General features: G+C 46.3%; 1 protein-coding gene across 1 annotated transcript in view; it reads left to right on the top strand.

Moving 5' to 3' along the window:
• Nucleotides 1-1486: 1486 nt before the first annotated feature.
• Nucleotides 1487-20276, top strand: part of PTK2 (protein tyrosine kinase 2) — a gene marked incomplete at its 3' end in the record, with an annotated part of 628214 nt that continues 609424 nt past the window's right edge. The window contains exon 1 of the mRNA XM_082257401.1: nucleotides 1487-1651. The remainder of the gene's footprint in view (nucleotides 1652-20276) is intronic.

The following is a 20276-nucleotide window of genomic DNA, read 5'->3' as shown; positions in this document are numbered from 1 at the left end:
AAAGGGGGCACGCTGGTATCTCTGCATTGAAAGGGGGCATGCTGGTCTCTGTGCATTGAAAGGGGGCACGCTGGTCTCTGTGCATTGAAAGGGGGCACGCTGATATCTCTGCATTGAAAGGGGGCACGCTGGTCTCTGTGCATTGAAAGGGGGCACGCTGGTCTCTGTGCATTGAAAGGGGGCACGCTGGTATCTCTGCATTGAAAGGGGGCACGCTGGCCTCTCTGCATTGAAAGGGGGCACGCTGGCATCTCTGCATTGAAAGGGGGCACGCTGGCATCTCTGCATTGAAAGGGGGCATGCTGGTATCTCTGCATTGAAAGGGGGCACGCTATACCTTAATTACTGAAGGCCCCTTTCACACTTTTGTGACCTCAAAGTCACGCAATTTTTTCAGCTCTTTTTGCCGCAAAGATATGCTAATTACATTTTTCTGATTGCACCCCCCCCCCCATAAATTTTGAGCACCAGCCGCCACTAGTCATTAGTACAGTAACAGTGCATATTTTTAGCACTGATTACTGTAGTAATGTCGCTGGTCCCCCCCAAAAATGTCAGTTAGGGGTCCGATCTGTCCGCCGCATTGTCGCAGTCCCGCTAAAAATCGCAGATCACCGCAATTACCAGTAAAAAAAAAAATAGTCCCCTAGTTTGCAGACGCCATAACTTTTGCGCAAACCAATCAAATTACACTTATTGGGATTTTTTTTTTTTGTTTACCAAAAATTTGTAGCAGAATACAAATTGGCCTAAAATTATGAAAAAATTAGATTTTTAAATTTTTCTTGGGAATGTTGTTTTTTTTTTTTCTTGGGAATGTTGTATAGCAGAAAGTGAAATATATATATATATTTTTTTTCAGAATTGTCGCTTTTTGTTTATAGCGCAAAAAATAAAAATCGTATAGGTGATCAAATACCACCAAAAGAAAACTCTATTTACGACCGCGCAATTGTCTGGTAAAGTAGCGCAGTGCCGAATCACAAGAAATGGCCTGGTCATTAGGGGGGGAAATCTTCCGGTCCATTAGTGGTTAATAGGGCTTTATGCTGTGTAGGGTATGAATATTTTATTATTTATCAGTATTTTGATTAACTTTTATTTTTTTCACATATTTATGAGAGCCCGGACATTCCTTCCCAATAGGAAGCTGTCATGTCACCATGGCCATCACAGGAAACATCTCCCTGCTGTCTCTGTCATTCCTGTCACACCACAAGCCCGCCATATTCTGGAAGCATGAGGGGAAGAGGGGCGGGGCTTTCCTAACGCATGACGTCACCGCTCCAGACGGATGTTCCCGAAGGAACCCAGTCCCAACACCGCGGGCGGGGCTACGGCGGAAGTGGGACGTCTCGGGACGGGAGAGATAGAGAAACGGGCGTGGTTGGAAGGCAAAAGGAGGCGTGCTGTGACTGGAGAAGGGACGGCTGGATGGAAACTGGGCGTGGCTTTTCTTTCTTCCTCGAATGAGGAGCAGTGTAACGGGACGGTGGGCGTGGCCCGAAAGGGGCGAGCTGGGCGCTGTGGGATTAGGTGCATCTCTGGCAGCTGCGCGCCCCCGCTGCTGAGGGGTCGCTGTGTGAGGTGACGGGAACGCGCCGCGGGTTGAGTGAGGAGGCGGCGGCGGCGAGCAGAGGCCGGGTGTGAGGTGAGTGCTGGGGGGGAGATTCTACCTGTGGGGTCACCTACCTGGGGGGGGGGGTGAGGGAGGGGTGTCTCATGTACACTGAGGGTTATGGGTGGGGTGTCACAGAGGATACCATACACAGCACAGTATACAGAGAGAGGGGAGAATACCATACACAGCACAGTATACAGAGAGAGAGGAGAATACCATACACAGCACAGTATACAGAGAGAGGAGAATACCATACACAGCACAGTATACAGAGAGAGAGGGGAGAATACCATACACAGCACAGTATACAGAGAGAGAGGGAGAATACCATACACAGCACAGTATACAGAGAGAGGAGAGAATACCATACACAGCACAGTATACAGAGAGAGGAGAGAATACCATACACAGCACAGTATACAGAGAGAGGAGAGAATACCATACACAGCACAGTATACAGAGAGAGAGAGGAGAATACCATACACAGCACAGTATACAGAGAGAGGAGAGAATACCATACACAGCACAGTATACAGAGAGAGAGAGGAGAATACCATACACAGCACAGTATACAGAGAGAGGAGAGAATACCATACACAGCACAGTATACAGAGAGAGGAGAGAATACCATACACAGCACAGTATACAGAGAGAGGAGAGAATACCATACACAGCACAGTATACAGAGAGAGAGAGGAGAATACCATACACAGCACAGTATACAGAGAGAGGAGAGAATACCATACACAGCACAGTATACAGAGAGAGAGAGGAGAATACCATACACAGCACAGTATACAGAGAGAGGAGAATACCATACACAGCACAGTATACAGAGAGAGAGAGGAGAATACCATACACAGCACAGTATACAGAGAGAGGAGAGAATACCATACACAGCACAGTATACAGAGAGAGGAGAGAATACCATACACAGCACAGTATACAGAGAGAGAGAGGAGAATACCATACACAGCACAGTATACAGAGAGAGGAGAATACCATACACAGCACAGTATACAGAGAGAGAGGGAGAATACCATACACAGCACAGTATACAGAGAGAAAGGAGAATACCATACACAGCACAGTATACAGAGAGAGAGAGAGGAGAATACCATACACAGCACAGTATACAGAGAGAGGAGAATACCATACACAGCACAGTATACAGAGAGAGGAGAATACCATACACAGCACAGTATACAGAGAGAGAGGAGAATACCATACACAGCACAGTATACAGAGAGAGGGGAGAATACCATACACAGCACAGTATACAGAGAGGGGAGAATACCATACACAGCACAGTATACAGAGAGAGGGGAGAATACCATACACAGCACAGTATACAGAGAGAGGAGAGAATACCATACACAGCACAGTATACAGAGAGAGGAGAGAATACCATACACAGCACAGTATACAGAGGGAGGGGAGAATACCATACACAGCACAGTATACAGAGAGAGAGGAGAATACCATACACAGCACAGTATACAGAGAGAGAGAGAGGAGAATACCATACACAGCACAGTATACAGAGAGAGGAGAATACCATACACAGCACAGTATACAGAGAGAGAGGAGAATACCATACACAGCACAGTATACAGAGAGAGGGGAGAATACCATACACAGCACAGTATACAGAGAGGGGAGAATACCATACACAGCACAGTATACAGAGAGAGGGGAGAATACCATACACAGCACAGTATACAGAGAGAGGAGAATACCATACACAGCACAGTATACAGAGAGAGGGGAGAATACCATACACAGCACAGTATACAGAGAGAGGGGGAGAATACCATACACAGCACAGTATACAGAGAGAGGGGGAGAATACCATACACAGCACAGTATACAGAGAGAGAGGGAGAATACCATACACAGCACAGTATACAGAGAGAGAGAGAGGAGAATACCATACACAGCACAGTATACAGAGAGAGAGGGGAGAATACCATACACAGCACAGTATACAGAGAGAGAGGGGAGAATACCATACACAGCACAGTATACAGAGAGAGAGAGAGGAGAATACCATACACAGCACAGTATACAGAGAGAGGAGAATACCATACACAGCACAGTATACAGAGAGAGGAGAATACCATACACAGCACAGTATACAGAGAGAGAGGGGAGAATACCATACACAGCACAGTATACAGAGAGAGAGAGAGGAGAATACCATACACAGCACAGTATACAGAGAGAGAGGGGAGAATACCATACACAGCACAGTATACAGAGAGAGAGAGAGGAGAATACCATACACAGCACAGTATACAGAGAGAGAGGAGAGAATACCATACACAGCACAGTATACAGAGAGAGAGAGAGGAGAATACCATACACAGCACAGTATACAGAGAGAGAGGGGAGAATACCATACACAGCACAGTATACAGAGAGAGAGAGAGAGGAGAATACCATACACAGCACAGTATACAGAGAGAGAGGGGAGAATACCATACACAGCACAGTATACAGAGAGAGAGAGAGGAGAATACCATACACAGCACAGTATACAGAGAGAGAGAGGAGAATACCATACACAGCACAGTATACAGAGAGAGGAGAATACCATACACAGCACAGTATACAGAGAGAGGAGAATACCATACACAGCACAGTATACAGAGAGAGAGGGGAGAATACCATACACAGCACAGTATACAGAGAGAGAGAGAGGAGAATACCATACACAGCACAGTATACAGAGAGAGAGGAGAGAATACCATACACAGCACAGTATACAGAGAGAGGGGAGAATACCATACACAGCACAGTATACAGAGAGAGAGAGGAGAATACCATACACAGCACAGTATACAGAGAGAGAGGGGAGAATACCATACACAGCACAGTATACAGAGAGAGGGGAGAATACCATACACAGCACAGTATACAGAGAGGGGAGAATACCATACACAGCACAGTATACAGAGAGAGAATACCATACACAGCACAGTATACAGAGAGAGGGGAGAATACCATACACAGCACAGTATACAGAGAGAGAGGAGAATACCATACACAGCACAGTATACAGAGAGAGAGGAGAATACCATACACAGCACAGTATACAGAGAGAGGAGAATACCATACACAGCACAGTATACAGAGAGAGGAGAATACCATACACAGCACAGTATACAGAGAGAGAGGGGAGAATACCATACACAGCACAGTATACAGAGAGAGAGAGAGGAGAATACCATACACAGCACAGTATACAGAGAGAGAGGAGAATACCATGCACAGTATACAGAGAGAGGGGAGAATACCATACACAGCACAGTATACAGAGAGAGAGGGGAGAATACCATACACAGCACAGTATACAGAGAGAGAGAGAGGAGAATACCATACACAGCACAGTATACAGAGAGAGAGGGAGAATACCATACACAGCACAGTATACAGAGAGGGGAGAATACCATACACAGCACAGTATACAGAGAGAGGGGAGAATACCATACACAGCACAGTATACAGAGAGAGAGAGAATACCATACACAGCACAGTATACAGAGAGAGGAGAATACCATACACAGCACAGTATACAGAGAGAGGGGAGAATACCATACACAGCACAGTATACAGAGAGAGGGGGAGAATACCATACACAGCACAGTATACAGAGAGAGAGGGAGAATACCATACACAGCACAGTATACAGAGAGAGAGGAGAATACCATACACAGCACAGTATACAGAGAGAGAGGAGAATACCATACACAGCACAGTATACAGAGAGAGAGGAGAATACCATACACAGCACAGTATACAGAGAGAGGGGGAGAATACCATACACAGCACAGTATACAGAGAGGGGAGAATACCATACACAGCACAGTATACAGAGAGAGAGGAGAATACCATACACAGCACAGTATACAGAGAGAGAGGAGAGAATACCATACACAGCACAGTATACAGAGAGAGGAGAGAATACCATACACAGCACAGTATACAGAGAGAGAGGAGAATACCATACACAGCACAGTATACAGAGAGAGAGGAGAATACCATACACAGCACAGTATACAGAGAGGGAGGGAGAATACCATACACAGCACAGTATACAGAGAGAGAGGAGAATACCATACACAGCACAGTATACAGAGAGAGAGGAGAATACCATACACAGCACAGTATACAGAGAGAGAGGGGAGAATACCATACACAGCACAGTATACAGAGAGAGGGAGAATACCATACACAGCACAGTATACAGAGAGAGGAGAGAATACCATACACAGCACAGTATACAGAGAGAGAGGAGAGAATACCATACACAGCACAGTATACAGAGAGAGGGGAGAATACCATACACAGCACAGTATACAGAGAGAGAATACCATACACAGCACAGTATACAGAGAGAGAGAATACCATACACAGCACAGTATACAGAGAGAGAGAATACCATACACAGCACAGTATACAGAGAGAGAGGAGAATACCATACACAGCACAGTATACAGAGAGAGGGGAGAATACCATACACAGCACAGTATACAGAGAGAGAGAATACCATACACAGCACAGTATACAGAGAGAGAGGAGAATACCATACACAGCACAGTATACAGAGAGAGAGGAGAATACCATACACAGCACAGTATACAGAGAGAGGGGAGAATACCATACACAGCACAGTATACAGAGAGAGAGGAGAATACCATACACAGCACAGTATACAGAGAGAGAGAGGAGAATACCATACACAGCACAGTATACAGAGAGAGAGGAGAGAATACCATACACAGCACAGCATACAGAGAGAGGGGAGAATACCATACACAGCACAGTATACAGAGAGAGGGGAGAATACCATACACAGCACAGTATACAGAGAGAGAGAGGGAGAATACCATAACCAGCACAGTATACAGAGAGAGGGGAGAATACCATACACAGCACAGTATACAGAGAGAGAGGAGAATACCATACACAGCACAGTATACAGAGAGAATACCATACACAGCACAGTATACAGAGAGAGGGGAGAATACCATACACAGCACAGTATACAGAGAGAGGAGAGAATACCATACACAGCACAGTATACAGAGAGAGGAGAATACCATACACAGCACAGTATACAGAGAGAGAGAGAGGAGAATACCATACACAGCACAGTATACAGAGAGAGAGGGGAGAATACCATACACAGCACAGTATACAGAGAGAGAGGAGAATACCATACACAGCACAGTATACAGAGAGAGAGAGGAGAGAATACCATACACAGCACAGTATACAGAGAGAGGGGAGAATACCATACACAGCACAGTATACAGAGAGAGAGAGAATACCATACACAGCACAGTATACAGAGAGAGGAGAGAATACCATACACAGCACAGTATACAGAGAGAGGGGAGAATACCATACACAGCACAGTATACAGAGAGAGAGGAGAGAATACCATACACAGCACAGTATACAGAGAGAGAGGAGAGAATACCATACACAGCACAGTATACAGAGAGAGAGGAGAGAATACCATACACAGCACAGTATACAGAGAGAGAGGAGAATACCATACACAGCACAGTATACAGAGAGAGAGGGGAGAATACCATACACAGCACAGTATAATGAGAGAGGAGAGAATACCATACACAGCACAGTATACAGAGAGAGGGGAGAATACCATACACAGCACAGTATACAGAGAGGAGAATACCATACACAGCACAGTATACAGAGAGAGGAGAGAATACCATACACAGCACAGTATACAGAGAGAGGAGAGAATACCATACACAGCACAGTATACAGAGAGAGAGGAGAATACCATACACAGCACAGTATACAGAGAGAGGGGAGAATACCATACACAGCACAGTATACAGAGAGAGGAGAGAATACCATACACAGCACAGTATACAGAGAGAGAGGAGAATACCATACACGGCACAGTATACAGAGAGAGGAGAGAATACCATACACAGCACAGTATACAGAGAGAGGAGAGAATACCATACACAGCACAGTATACAGAGAGAGGGGAGAATACCATACACAGCACAGTATACAGAGAGAGGGGAGAATACCATACACAGCACAGTATACAGAGAGAGAGAGAATGCCATACACAGCACAGTATACAGAGAGAGAGGAGAATACCATACACAGCACAGTATACAGAGAGGGGAGAATACCATACACAGCACAGTATACAGAGAGAGAAGGGAGAATACCATACACAGCACAGTATACAGAGAGAGGGGAGAATACCATACACAGCACAGTATACAGAGAGAGGGGAGAATACCATACACAGCACAGTATACAGAGAGAGAGGGGGAGAATACCATACACAGCACAGTATACAGAGAGAGAGGAGAATACCATACACAGCACAGTATACAGAGAGAGAGAGGAGAATACCATGCACAGTATACAGAGAGAGAGGAGAATACCATACACAGCACAGTATACAGAGAGAGAGGGAGAATACCATACACAGCACAGTATACAGAGAGAGAGAGGAGAATACCATACACAGCACAGTATACAGAGAGAGAGGAGAATACCATACACAGCACAGTATACAGAGAGAATACCATACACAGCACAGTATACAGAGAGAGGGGAGAATACCATACACAGCACAGTATACAGAGAGAGAATACCATACACAGCACAGTATACAGAGAGAGAGAATACCATACACAGCACAGTATACAGAGAGAGAGGAGAATACCATACACAGCACAGTATACAGAGAGAGGGGAGAATACCATACACAGCACAGTATACAGAGAGAGAGAATACCATACACAGCACAGTATACAGAGAGAGAGGAGAATACCATACACAGCACAGTATACAGAGAGAGAGGAGAATACCATACACAGCACAGTATACAGAGAGAGGGGAGAATACCATACACAGCACAGTATACAGAGAGAGAGGAGAATACCATACACAGCACAGTATACAGAGAGAGAGGAGAATACCATACACAGCACAGTATACAGAGAGAGGGGAGAATACCATACACAGCACAGTATACAGAGAGAGAGGAGAATACCATACACAGCACAGTATACAGAGAGGGGAGAATACCATACACAGCACAGTATACAGAGAGAGAAGGGAGAATACCATACACAGCACAGTATACAGAGAGAGAGAGGAGAATACCATACACAGCACAGTATACAGAGAGAGAGGAGAGAATACCATACACAGCACAGTATACAGAGAGAGGAGAGAATACCATACACAGCACAGTATACAGAGAGAGGGGAGAATACCATACACAGCACAGTATACAGAGAGAGAATACCTTACACAGCACAGTATACAGAGAGAGGGGAGAATACCATACACAGCACAGTATACAGAGAGAGGGGAGAGAATACCATACACAGCACAGTATACAGAGAGAGAGAGAGAGAGAGAGAGAGGAGAATACCATACACAGCACAGCATACAGAGAGAGAGGCGAATACCATACACAGCACAGTATACAGAGAGAGAGGAGAGAATACCATACACAGCACAGCATACAGAGAGAGGGGAGAATACCATACACAGCACAGTATACAGAGAGAGGAGAATACTATACACAGCACAGTATACAGAGAGAGGGGAGAATACCATACACAGCACAGTATACAGAGAGAGAGGAGAGAATACCATACACAGCACAGTATACAGAGAGAGAGGGAGAATACCATACACAGCACAGTATACAGAGAGAGGAGAGAATACCATACACAGCACAGTATACAGAGAGAGGAGAGAATACCATACACAGCACAGTATACAGAGAGAGGAGAGAATACCATACACAGCACAGTATACAGAGAGAGAGGGAGAATACCATACACAGCACAGTATACAGAGAGAGAGAGGGAGAATACCATACACAGCACAGTATACAGAGAGAGAGAGGAGAATACCATACACAGCACAGTATACAGAGAGAGGGGAGAATACCATACACAGCACAGTATACAGAGAGAGAGGAGAGAATACCATACACAGCACAGTATACAGAGAGAGGGGAGAGAATACCATACACAGCACAGTATACAGAGAGAGAGGAGAGAATACCATACACAGCACAGTATACAGAGAGAGAGGAGAATACCATACACAGCACAGTATACAGAGAGGGAGGGGAGAATACCATACACAGCACAGTATACAGAGAGAGAGGAGAATACCATACACAGCACAGTATACAGAGAGAGAGGAGAATACCATACACAGCACAGTATACAGAGAGAGAGGAGAATACCATACACAGCACAGTATACAGAGAGAGAGGGGAGAATACCATACACAGCACAGTATACAGAGAGAGAGGAGAATACCATACACAGCACAGTATACAGAGGGAGGGGAGAATACCATACACAGCACAGTATACAGAGAGAGGAGAATACCATACACAGCACAGTATACAGAGAGAGGAGAATACCATACACAGCACAGTATACAGAGAGAGAATACCATACACAGCACAGTATACAGAGAGAGAGGAGAATACCATACACAGCACAGTATACAGAGAGAGAGAGGAGAATACCATACACAGCACAGTATACAGAGAGAGGAGAGAATACCATACACAGCACAGTATACAGAGAGAGAGGAGAGAATACCATACACAGCACAGTATACAGAGAGAGAGGAGAGAATACCATACATAGCACAGTATACAGAGAGAGAGGAGAATACCATACACAGCACAGTATACAGAGAGAGAGGAGAATACCATACACAGCACAGTATACAGAGAGAGAGGGAGAATACCATACACAGCACAGTATACAGAGAGAGAGGGAGAATACCATACACAGCACAGTATACAGAGAGAGGAGAATACTATACACAGCACAGTATACAGAGAGAGGGGAGAATACCATACACAGCACAGTATACAGAGAGAGAATACCATACACAGCACAGTATACAGAGAGAGAGGAGAATACCATACACAGCACAGTATACAGAGAGGGGAGAACACCATACACAGCACAGTATACAGAGAGAGAGGAGAGAATACCATACACAGCACAGTATACAGAGAGAGGGGAGAATACCATACACAGCACAGTATACAGAGAGAGGAGAGAATACCATACACACCACAGTATACAGAGAGAGAGAGAGAATACCATACACAGCACAGTATACAGAGAGAGAGGGAGAATACCATACACAGCACAGTATACAGAGAGAGGGGAGAATACCATACACAGCACAGTATACAGAGAGAGAGAGGAGAATACCATACACAGCACAGTATACAGAGAGAGGGGAGAATACCATACACAGCACAGTATACAGAGAGAGGGGAGAATACCATACACAGCACAGTATACAGAGAGAGGGGAGAATACCATGCACAGTATACAGAGAGAGAGGAGAATACCATACACAGCACAGTATACAGAGAGAGGGGAGAATACCATGCACAGTATACAGAGAGAGGGGAGAATACCATACACAGCACAGTATACAGATAGAGAGGAGAGAATACCATACACAGCACAGTATACAGAGAGAGAGGAGAATACCATATACAGCACAGTATACAGAGAGAGAATACCTTACACAGCACAGTATACAGAGAGAGGGGAGAATACCATACACAGCACAGTATACAGAGAGAGGGGAGAATACCATACACAGCACAGTATACAGAGAGAGAGAGAGAATACTATACACAGCACAGTATACAGAGAGAGAGGGAGAATACCATACACAGCACAGTATACAGAGAGAGAGGAGAATACCATACACAGCACAGTATACAGAGAGAGAGGGAGAATACCATACACAGCACAGTATACAGAGAGAGAGGAGAATACCATACACAGCACAGTATACAGAGAGAGGGGAGAATACCATACACAGCACAGTATACAGAGAGAGAGAGGAGAATACCATACACAGCACAGTATACAGAGAGAGGGGAGAATACCATACACAGCACAGTATACAGAGAGAGGGGAGAATACCATACACAGCACAGTATACAGAGAGAGGGGAGAATACCATGCACAGTATACAGAGAGAGAGGAGAATACCATACACAGCACAGTATACAGAGAGAGGGGAGAATACCATGCACAGTATACAGAGAGAGGGGAGAATACCATACACAGCACAGTATACAGAGAGAGAGGAGAGAATACCATACACAGCACAGTATACAGAGAGAGAGGAGAATACCATATACAGCACAGTATACAGAGAGAGAATACCTTACACAGCACAGTATACAGAGAGAGGGGAGAATACCATACACAGCACAGTATACAGAGAGAGGGGAGAATACCATACACAGCACAGTATACAGAGAGAGGGGAGAATACCATACACAGCACAGTATACAGAGAGAGGGGAGAATACCATACACAGCACAGTATACAGAGAGGGAGAGGAGAATACCATACACAGCACAGTATACAGAGAGAGAGGAGAATACCATACACAGCACAGTATACAGAGAGAGGGGAGAATACCATACACAGCACAGTATACAGAGAGAGAGAGGAGAATACCATACACAGCACAGTATACAGAGAGAGGGGAGAATACCATACACAGCACAGTATACAGAGAGAGGGGAGAATACCATACACAGAACAGTATACAGAGAGAGGGGAGAATACCATGCACAGTATACAGAGAGAGAGGAGAATACCATACACAGCACAGTATACAGAGAGAGGGGAGAATACCATGCACAGTATACAGAGAGAGGGGAGAATACCATACACAGCACAGTATACAGAGAGAGAGGAGAGAATACCATACACAGCACAGTATACAGAGAGAGAGGAGAATACCATATACAGCACAGTATACAGAGAGAGAATACCTTACACAGCACAGTATACAGAGAGAGGGGAGAATACCATACACAGCACAGTATACAGAGAGAGGGGAGAATACCATACACAGCACAGTATACAGAGAGAGGGGAGAATACCATACACAGCACAGTATACAGAGAGAGGGGAGAATACCATACACAGCACAGTATACAGAGAGGGAGAGGAGAATACCATACACAGCACAGTATACAGAGAAAGAGGGGAGAATACCATACACAGCACAGTATACAGAGAGAGAGGAGAATACCATACACAGCACAGTATACAGAGAGAGGGGGAGAATACCATACACAGCACAGTATACAGAGAGAGAGGGGAGAATACTATACACAGCACAGTATACAGAGAGAGGGGAGAATACCATACACAGCTCAGTATACAGAGAGAGAGGGGAGAATATCATACACAGCACAGTATACAGAGAGAGAGAATACCATACACAGCACAGTATACAGAGAGAGAGGAGAATACCATACACAGCACAGTATACAGAGAGAGAGGAGAATACCATACACAGCACAGTATACAGAGAGAGGGAGAATACCATACACAGCACAGTATACAGAGAGAGGGGGAGAATACCATACACAGCACAGTATACAGAGAGAGAGGGATAATACCATACACAGCACAGTATACTGAGAGAGAGGAGAATACCATACACAGCACAGTATACATAGAGAGGAGAGAATACCATACACAGCACAGTATACAGAGAGAGGGGGGATAATACCATACACAGCACAGTATACAGAGAGAGGAGAATACCATACACAGCACAGTATACAGAGAGAGAGGAGAGAATACCATACACAGCACAGTATACAGAGAGAGGGAGAATACCATACACAGCACAGTATACAGAGAGAGAGAGAGGAGAATACCATACACAGCACAGTATACAGAGAGAGAGTACCATACACAGCACAGTATACAGAGAAGAGGCTGTAGATTGGTATCCTGGGTGATTGCTGTGCTGTTGTTGTGCTCTGTGCCCTGCTGACTGATTGGCATTCTGTGTCCTGATGATCCTCTGTGTATTATAGGTGTGGAGGGCCCTGTGTTGGCTCTGCCATGTGATCTGTCCTCAAATAACATCCTCTGTGTTGTACCCAAATATTTCAGGAGAACACACGTGTGTCATGTGATCATTTCTTGTACGTGAATGGAGGATTTTTGGGGTACACCAGTTGTGTTCGGTGTCTCTTCACATGTATTACTACACCCCCCCCCCCCCCGCTTTTAATTACCTTTGTGTGTTACTTGCTCACCCTTGGGCAGTGCCACCCACCTTATGTATATTATTAATGTTGTTTTTGTGCTTTTTATATTTCTGATTTCCAACTCTCATTCTGATTCTTGTTGTGGAGTCCCCACTATGCTGTGTTTTGCCATTTTGCCCCCTGTACATGTTGTTTTGCGTATGCCACGTGTGAACACGGGTTCAAATCCTAACATACTTTTTTTTTTTTATTAGTTCTCTTATAATGTTAAGCTTTGCTCTAGGGCAGTGATGGGGAACCTTGGCACTCCAGATATTTTGGAACTACATTTCCCATGATGCTCAACTACACTGCAGAGTTCAGGAGCATCATGGGAAATGTAGTCTCAAAACATCTGGGGTGCCAAGGTTCCCCATCACTGCTCCTGGGTGCTCTAATTACTCTACCAATGTTATTGGCTGAGCTTTCCTTGGGTTCAGGTGTTGTGTTGAAGTTGATAGGCGGTAGTAGGAGACATTCTATAACCTGTAATTTGGTGTCCTGTAGGGTGGATGTGGCTGCAGCGTGGCCCTTCCCTGTGTAAACATGGACACCCTCTGTTCAGTCTTATCTCTGAAGATAAATCTGTGAATGGTTTGATTGGTGTGACTTCCCACGCTGCACATTCCTTCCTGTATGAAAATGTCATCCCGGTAAATACTTTGTATCTATTTCAAATGTGACACCTGCGTTATACAATGTAGCATCAACTGATATCTGCAGTTTGATTCATGTCATCGTCAGTCATCCAAAATCTGGAAATGCATTTAAAATCAAGAACACGAATGTAATATATTTGTACTTATCAGTCCTTTAGTGCCGGTTCACATATATATATATATATATATATATATATATATATATATATATATATATATATATATATATATATATATATATATATATATATATATATATATATATATATATATATATATGTGCTTTTCCACTGCATGGTACGGCTCGGTTTGGCGCTTTTCCACTGCATGGTACGGCTCGGTTTGGCGCTTTTCCACTGCATGGTACAGGTCAGTTTGGCGCTTTTCCACTGCATGGTACGGCTCGGTTTGGTGCTTTTCCACTGCATGGTACGGCTCGGTTTGGCGCTTTTCCACTGCATGGTACAGGTCAGTTTGGCGCTTTTCCACTGCATGGTACGGCTCGGTTTGGTGCTTTTCCACTACTGCATGGTACGGCTCGGTTTGGTGCTTTTCCACTGCATGGTACGGCATGGTTTGGCGCTTTTCCACTGCATGGTACAGGTCAGTTTGGCGCTTTTCCACTGCATGGTACGGCATGGTTTGGCGCTTTTTCACTGCATGGTACGGCCCGGTTTGGCGCTTTTCCACTGCATGGTACGGCATGGTTTGGCGCTTTTTCACTGCATGGTACGGCCCGGTTTGGCGCTTTTTCACTGCATGGTACGGCTCGGTTTGGCGCTTTTCCACTGCATGGTACGGCTCGGTTTGGCGCTTTTCCACTGCATGGTAGGGCTCGGTTTGGCGCTTTTCCACTGCATGGTACGGCTCGGTTTGGCGCTTTTCCACTGCATGGTACGGCTCGGTTTGGCGCTTTTCTACTGCATGGTACGGCTCGGTTTGGCGCTTTTCCACTGCATGGCACGGCTCGGTTTGGCGCTTTTCCACTGCATGGTAGGGCTCGGTTTGGCGCTTTTCCACTGCATGGTAGGGCTCGGTTTGGCGCTTTTCCACTGCATGGCACGGCTCGGTTTGGCGCTTTTCCACTGCATGGCACGGCTCGGTTTGGCGCTTTTCCACTGCATGGTAGGGCTCGGTTTGGCGCTTTTCCACTGCATGGCACGGCTCGGTTTGGCGCTTTTCCACTGCATGGCACGGCTCGGTTTGGCGCTTTTCCACTGCATGGTACGGCTCGGTTTGGCGCTTTTCCACTGCATGGTAGGGCTCGGTTTGGCGCTTTTCCACTGCATGGTAGGGCTCGGTTTGGCGCTTTTCCACTGCATGGTAGGGCTCGGTTTGGCGCTTTTCCACTGCATGGTAGGGCTCGGTTTGGAGCTTTTCCACTGCATGGTAGGGCTCGGTTTGGTGCTTTTCCACTGCATGGTACGGCTCGGTTTGGCGCTTTTCCACTGCATGGTAGGGCTCGGTTTGGCGCTTTTCCACTGCATGGTACGGCTCGGTTTGACGCTTTTCCACTGCATGGTACGGCTCGGTTTGGCGCTTTTTCACTGCATGGTACGGCTCGGTTTGGAGCTTTTTCACTGCATGGTAGGGCTCGGTTTGGCGCTTTTCCACTGCATTGTACTTGTTAGAACGGTTCAGTACAGTTTGGTACGGCGGCGCTTTTCCACTACATGGTACGGCTCGCTTAAACAGTACCACCTTGGTTGGGGTTCCAAGCGGGCCGTACCGATACCATATCCCACAATCCTTTGCATGCAGCCTTGATTGTTTGTCACTACTAGCCACTGATTGGTCAGAGAATCGTTGTTATCCCACCCACTTACTACTTTAGTGGAAAAAGCAAACCAAGCCGAGTAGAGCCTATACAGTGCTGAAACGTGCCGACTCGTACCACACAGTGGAAAAGCAAACTGAGCCGAGCTGGGCCAAGCCGTGCCGAGTGGAGCCTAGCCAGTACTTTCAGTGGAAAAGGGCCATATGTGATGTGGGAACCCTGCGAATCCACTGCGGGTTCCCGCTTCGCAATTAAATCGTAGGCAGTTCACACTGCCATATGCAAATCACTGGGGGTGTCAATACAAAGCTAACGACACCCCCAGATCAGTTCGCATATTTCAGTACAAACTGTCAGTTTGGACATGAATCAGATCACATTGGTGTGAACACTCATGCGATCCGATTCTGGTGCAGACCCAAAAAAGGGTCCTGTGCAAGTTCTGTCCGAATGCAATGCAAATTCAGCCATGCAATCTTTATGGCTGAATTCGCATCGCACAGACATCGCATGTGATTTTGAGTCTCAGTTCACATATGTGCGATGACAGACATCGCATGTGATTCGGAGCGCACTGCTCTGAAAATCACATGCAATGTCTGTGTGATGCGAATTTGGGTCCTTTCCAGAATCGGATTGCATGGGTGTCACTTATGCGATCCGATTCATGTCCGAACTGACAGTTCACACTGCGATATGCCAACTGATCTGGGGGAGTTGTTAACTTTGTAGTGACACCCCCAGCGATTTGCATATGGCAGTGTGAACTGCCTGCGAAGATGAATGCGATGTGGGATCCCACAGTGGATTTGCAGGGTTTCCACATTGCATATGTGAACCGGCACTAAATGAGCAGAAGTGGTCTGCTGACTTCCATCATTCAATCGTGCAAGCAAAAATGCTTTTTTTTTTTTTTTTTTTTTTTGTTTTCTTTGCACGCGATTGGGTGTTCTTTACAAAGTGAAACTTTACCTCATTTACTAAGCTTTGGAGCAACTGCATTTGCAGAGTGCACAGTCTGTTTGCCTTTAGTAAATCAACCTCATAGGCTTTTAGCAGAGTTTAGGAGCTGCTGCACTTAGGTGAGGTGCAGCCTCCCTCTCTTGGACGCGGAAGAATCTTGCGGCAAAACTGCAGTAAAATGGCGGTGCGATTTTGGCATGGTAAATAACGGCTAAGTGTACATTAGGACTTATGGAGTTGAGTTTAGGAACTTTGGCAAAAAAAAGGGCAAAGGCTCCTAAACTGAAGATTAGGCTCCGTTCACATACTGCCGTATTTGGATTGCTGCAATTCTGCCCGTGATCCTGAATCATTGCAAATCGCTGGAAACCTGTGCGATTCCCATGACTTGCAATGGCACCCCAAACGCGGCGCGACTTTGCTGCGATTGTCACCCGACCAAACACTGTAAAATCGCGCAAACAGAATCGCTGGACGCCTGTCGCTCAAATGAAGTTCTTGTACTTTTTTTCTGGCGACAGGCGTAAAACAATTCTGTTTGCGTGATTTTAAGAGCCCGTTCACACTGGGGCGACCCGACTTTGCCGGGCGACCTGTGAAGTTGCGGTGCGCAGCTCGCACCGTGACCTCGGAGCCGCCGGCACGGACTTCATATCATTGAAGTCAATGCAGGTCGCCCCAAAGAAGCTCCGGACCCTTTTTCTAAGTCGGAGCGACTTGTGTCCCTCCTATTAGAACGGGTCCTGTGCTGCTCTATTGCAGACGACTCACGGCGACTTGTCAGGCGACCAGCTCGTCTGACAGGTCGCCCCAGTGTGAACGGGGTCTTACCGCGATTCGTCAGGCGACAATCGTGGCAAAAACGTGTTGCGTTTGGGGTGCCCTTGCAAGTCACGGGAATCGCACGGGCATCCCGCGATTTGCAATGATTTGGGATTGCGGGCAAAATTGCCGTATCTGATCGCGAGCAGAATTGCGCCAGTGTGTGAACAGAGCCTTAGGAGCTGACAGTGTCAGGCCTAGTGTACATGAAGCTGTGCTTTCATTCACAGAATGATCTCCCTCTGGTGAAATGTTACAATTTATTTTCATTCCTGAGCTCTGGGCAGAACATTTCCACACTGATACATTGTATACTTCCTGGCCAGTGCAGAGTTCCCCTAATTGTTATTTTTGTACATTGCTAAAATACCACCGCCTACATCCAGGTGAGGAATGACAAATGTGCATGCTCTAGTGCAGTGCTCCTCAACCCTGGCCTACAGGGCCCACTAACAGGCCAGGTTTGCAAGATCACTGAAATACATCCCAGGTGATATAATTTGCTGCTCAGTGATTGCAGTACTCTAGTCTGCATCTCCCCAAGGTAATACTTAAAATCTGGCCTGTTAGTGGGCCCTGAGGACCGGAGTTGAGGACCACTGCTCTAGTGAATTGACTTTAAAGCGGAGTTCCGGCAACGGGGGTGAAATTTAGCTAAAAATACCCCCGGGACAGTCAGGGCTAGTACATTCCACAATGGATAGCCTCTGTACTGTTCCGGGTTGCACTTACCTTGAAAATGTCTTGTCCAGTGCTGCCATCTCGGATGTGGGCAGCTGAAGTCAGCGCATCCTCTTTTGGCGTCCTCTTCCGTGTCCTCTTCTCCCAGAATGTGCCTGCACCGGCCCCGCTCATCACTTCCAGTGCGGGCGCGTCATCCCTTCACAGCTTCTGGGCATGCCCAGAAGCTATTTAGCAGGGAATGAGGCGCCTGCATCGGAATGACGAGCGGAGCCGGTGCAGGCACATTTATTCCTGGGAGAGATGACGTTTTTTGTTTTTTTTCTTTTACAGCCAGAAAACACCCCTTCCAAAAACTGCTGATAACAGCCTGTGTGTGCATGGGCACATAGGAGAACATGCCGGGGGGAGACCTAGTAGAACATGCCGGGGGAGACCTAGTAGAACATTCCGGGGGGAGACCTAGTAGAACATGCCGGGGGAGACCTAGTAGAACATGCCGGGGGAGACCTAGTAGAACATTCCGGGGGGAGACCTAGTAGAACATGCCGGGGGGAGACCTAGTAGAACATGCCGGGGGGAGACCTAGTAGATTATGCCGGGGGGAGACCTAGTAGATTATGCCGGGGGGAGACCTAGTAGATTATGCCGGGGGGAGACCTAGTAGATTATGCCGGGGGGAGACCTAGTAGAACATGCCGGGGGGAGACCTAGTAGAACATGCCGGGGGGAGACCTAGTAGAACATGCCGGGGGGAGACCTAGTAGAACATGCCGGGGGGAGACCTAGTAGAACATGCCGGGGAGTTTATTGACTGTAGAAAAAAATGTCTGACGCCAAAAACAGCCGCTGTAAAAGGGTCCTCTGTGCATGAGGTATACTTTATCTTTTTTTTTTTTTGCCATTTAGCCCCGGTTCACACTTATGCGTGTGCGGGGTTCGCATGTAATGTCGGAGCGCACTGCTCCGACATTACATGCGATCGGCTGTGCGGTGCGAGTTTAGCCATACACTTTGTATGGCTAAATTCGCACCGCAGCCACACCAAACACGCACAGGGACCCTTTTTTCTAGCCGCATCAGGATCGGATCGCACAGCGGTTCACACTTGTGCGATCCGATCCTGTGCGAACTGCACGATCGCACTGCGATATGCGATCAAACTGGGGGTGTCGTTAAGATTACATTGACACCCCCAGCGTATCGCATATGGCAGTGTGAACTGCCGGGGGTGCGTGTGCGATGCGGGAACAGGCTGGGGATTCACAGCCTTCCCGCACTCGCATAAGTGTGAACCGGGGCTTATCATTTATGACCTTTTACAACGTTATCTCAGATAATCAGAATTCCCCCCTTTCCCATAGATATGTGCTCAAGGTATAGAATAGTGGTAGACATTATGTAATGGACAGGATACGTAATACGCAATATAGCATAAAAACTGTGTTTAATCTTGTACCTTTTGTCACTGTGCTATTGATACTCGGCGTACATTGCTATTACTCAGTAAATCATACATAGACAGAAGGATATACCTGTGTGGGTGTCCTTCATTACAAGGCTGTTAATAGTATTTACCTCACATTCAATATTTTACTT

This window comes from Pelophylax lessonae (genome assembly GCF_965119305.1).
Source record: "Pelophylax lessonae genome assembly, chromosome: 5".
NCBI lineage: Eukaryota > Metazoa > Chordata > Amphibia > Anura > Ranidae > Pelophylax > Pelophylax lessonae.
Note: the sequence above shows the minus strand (reverse complement) of the source record. Positions and strands in the feature narration are given on the sequence as shown.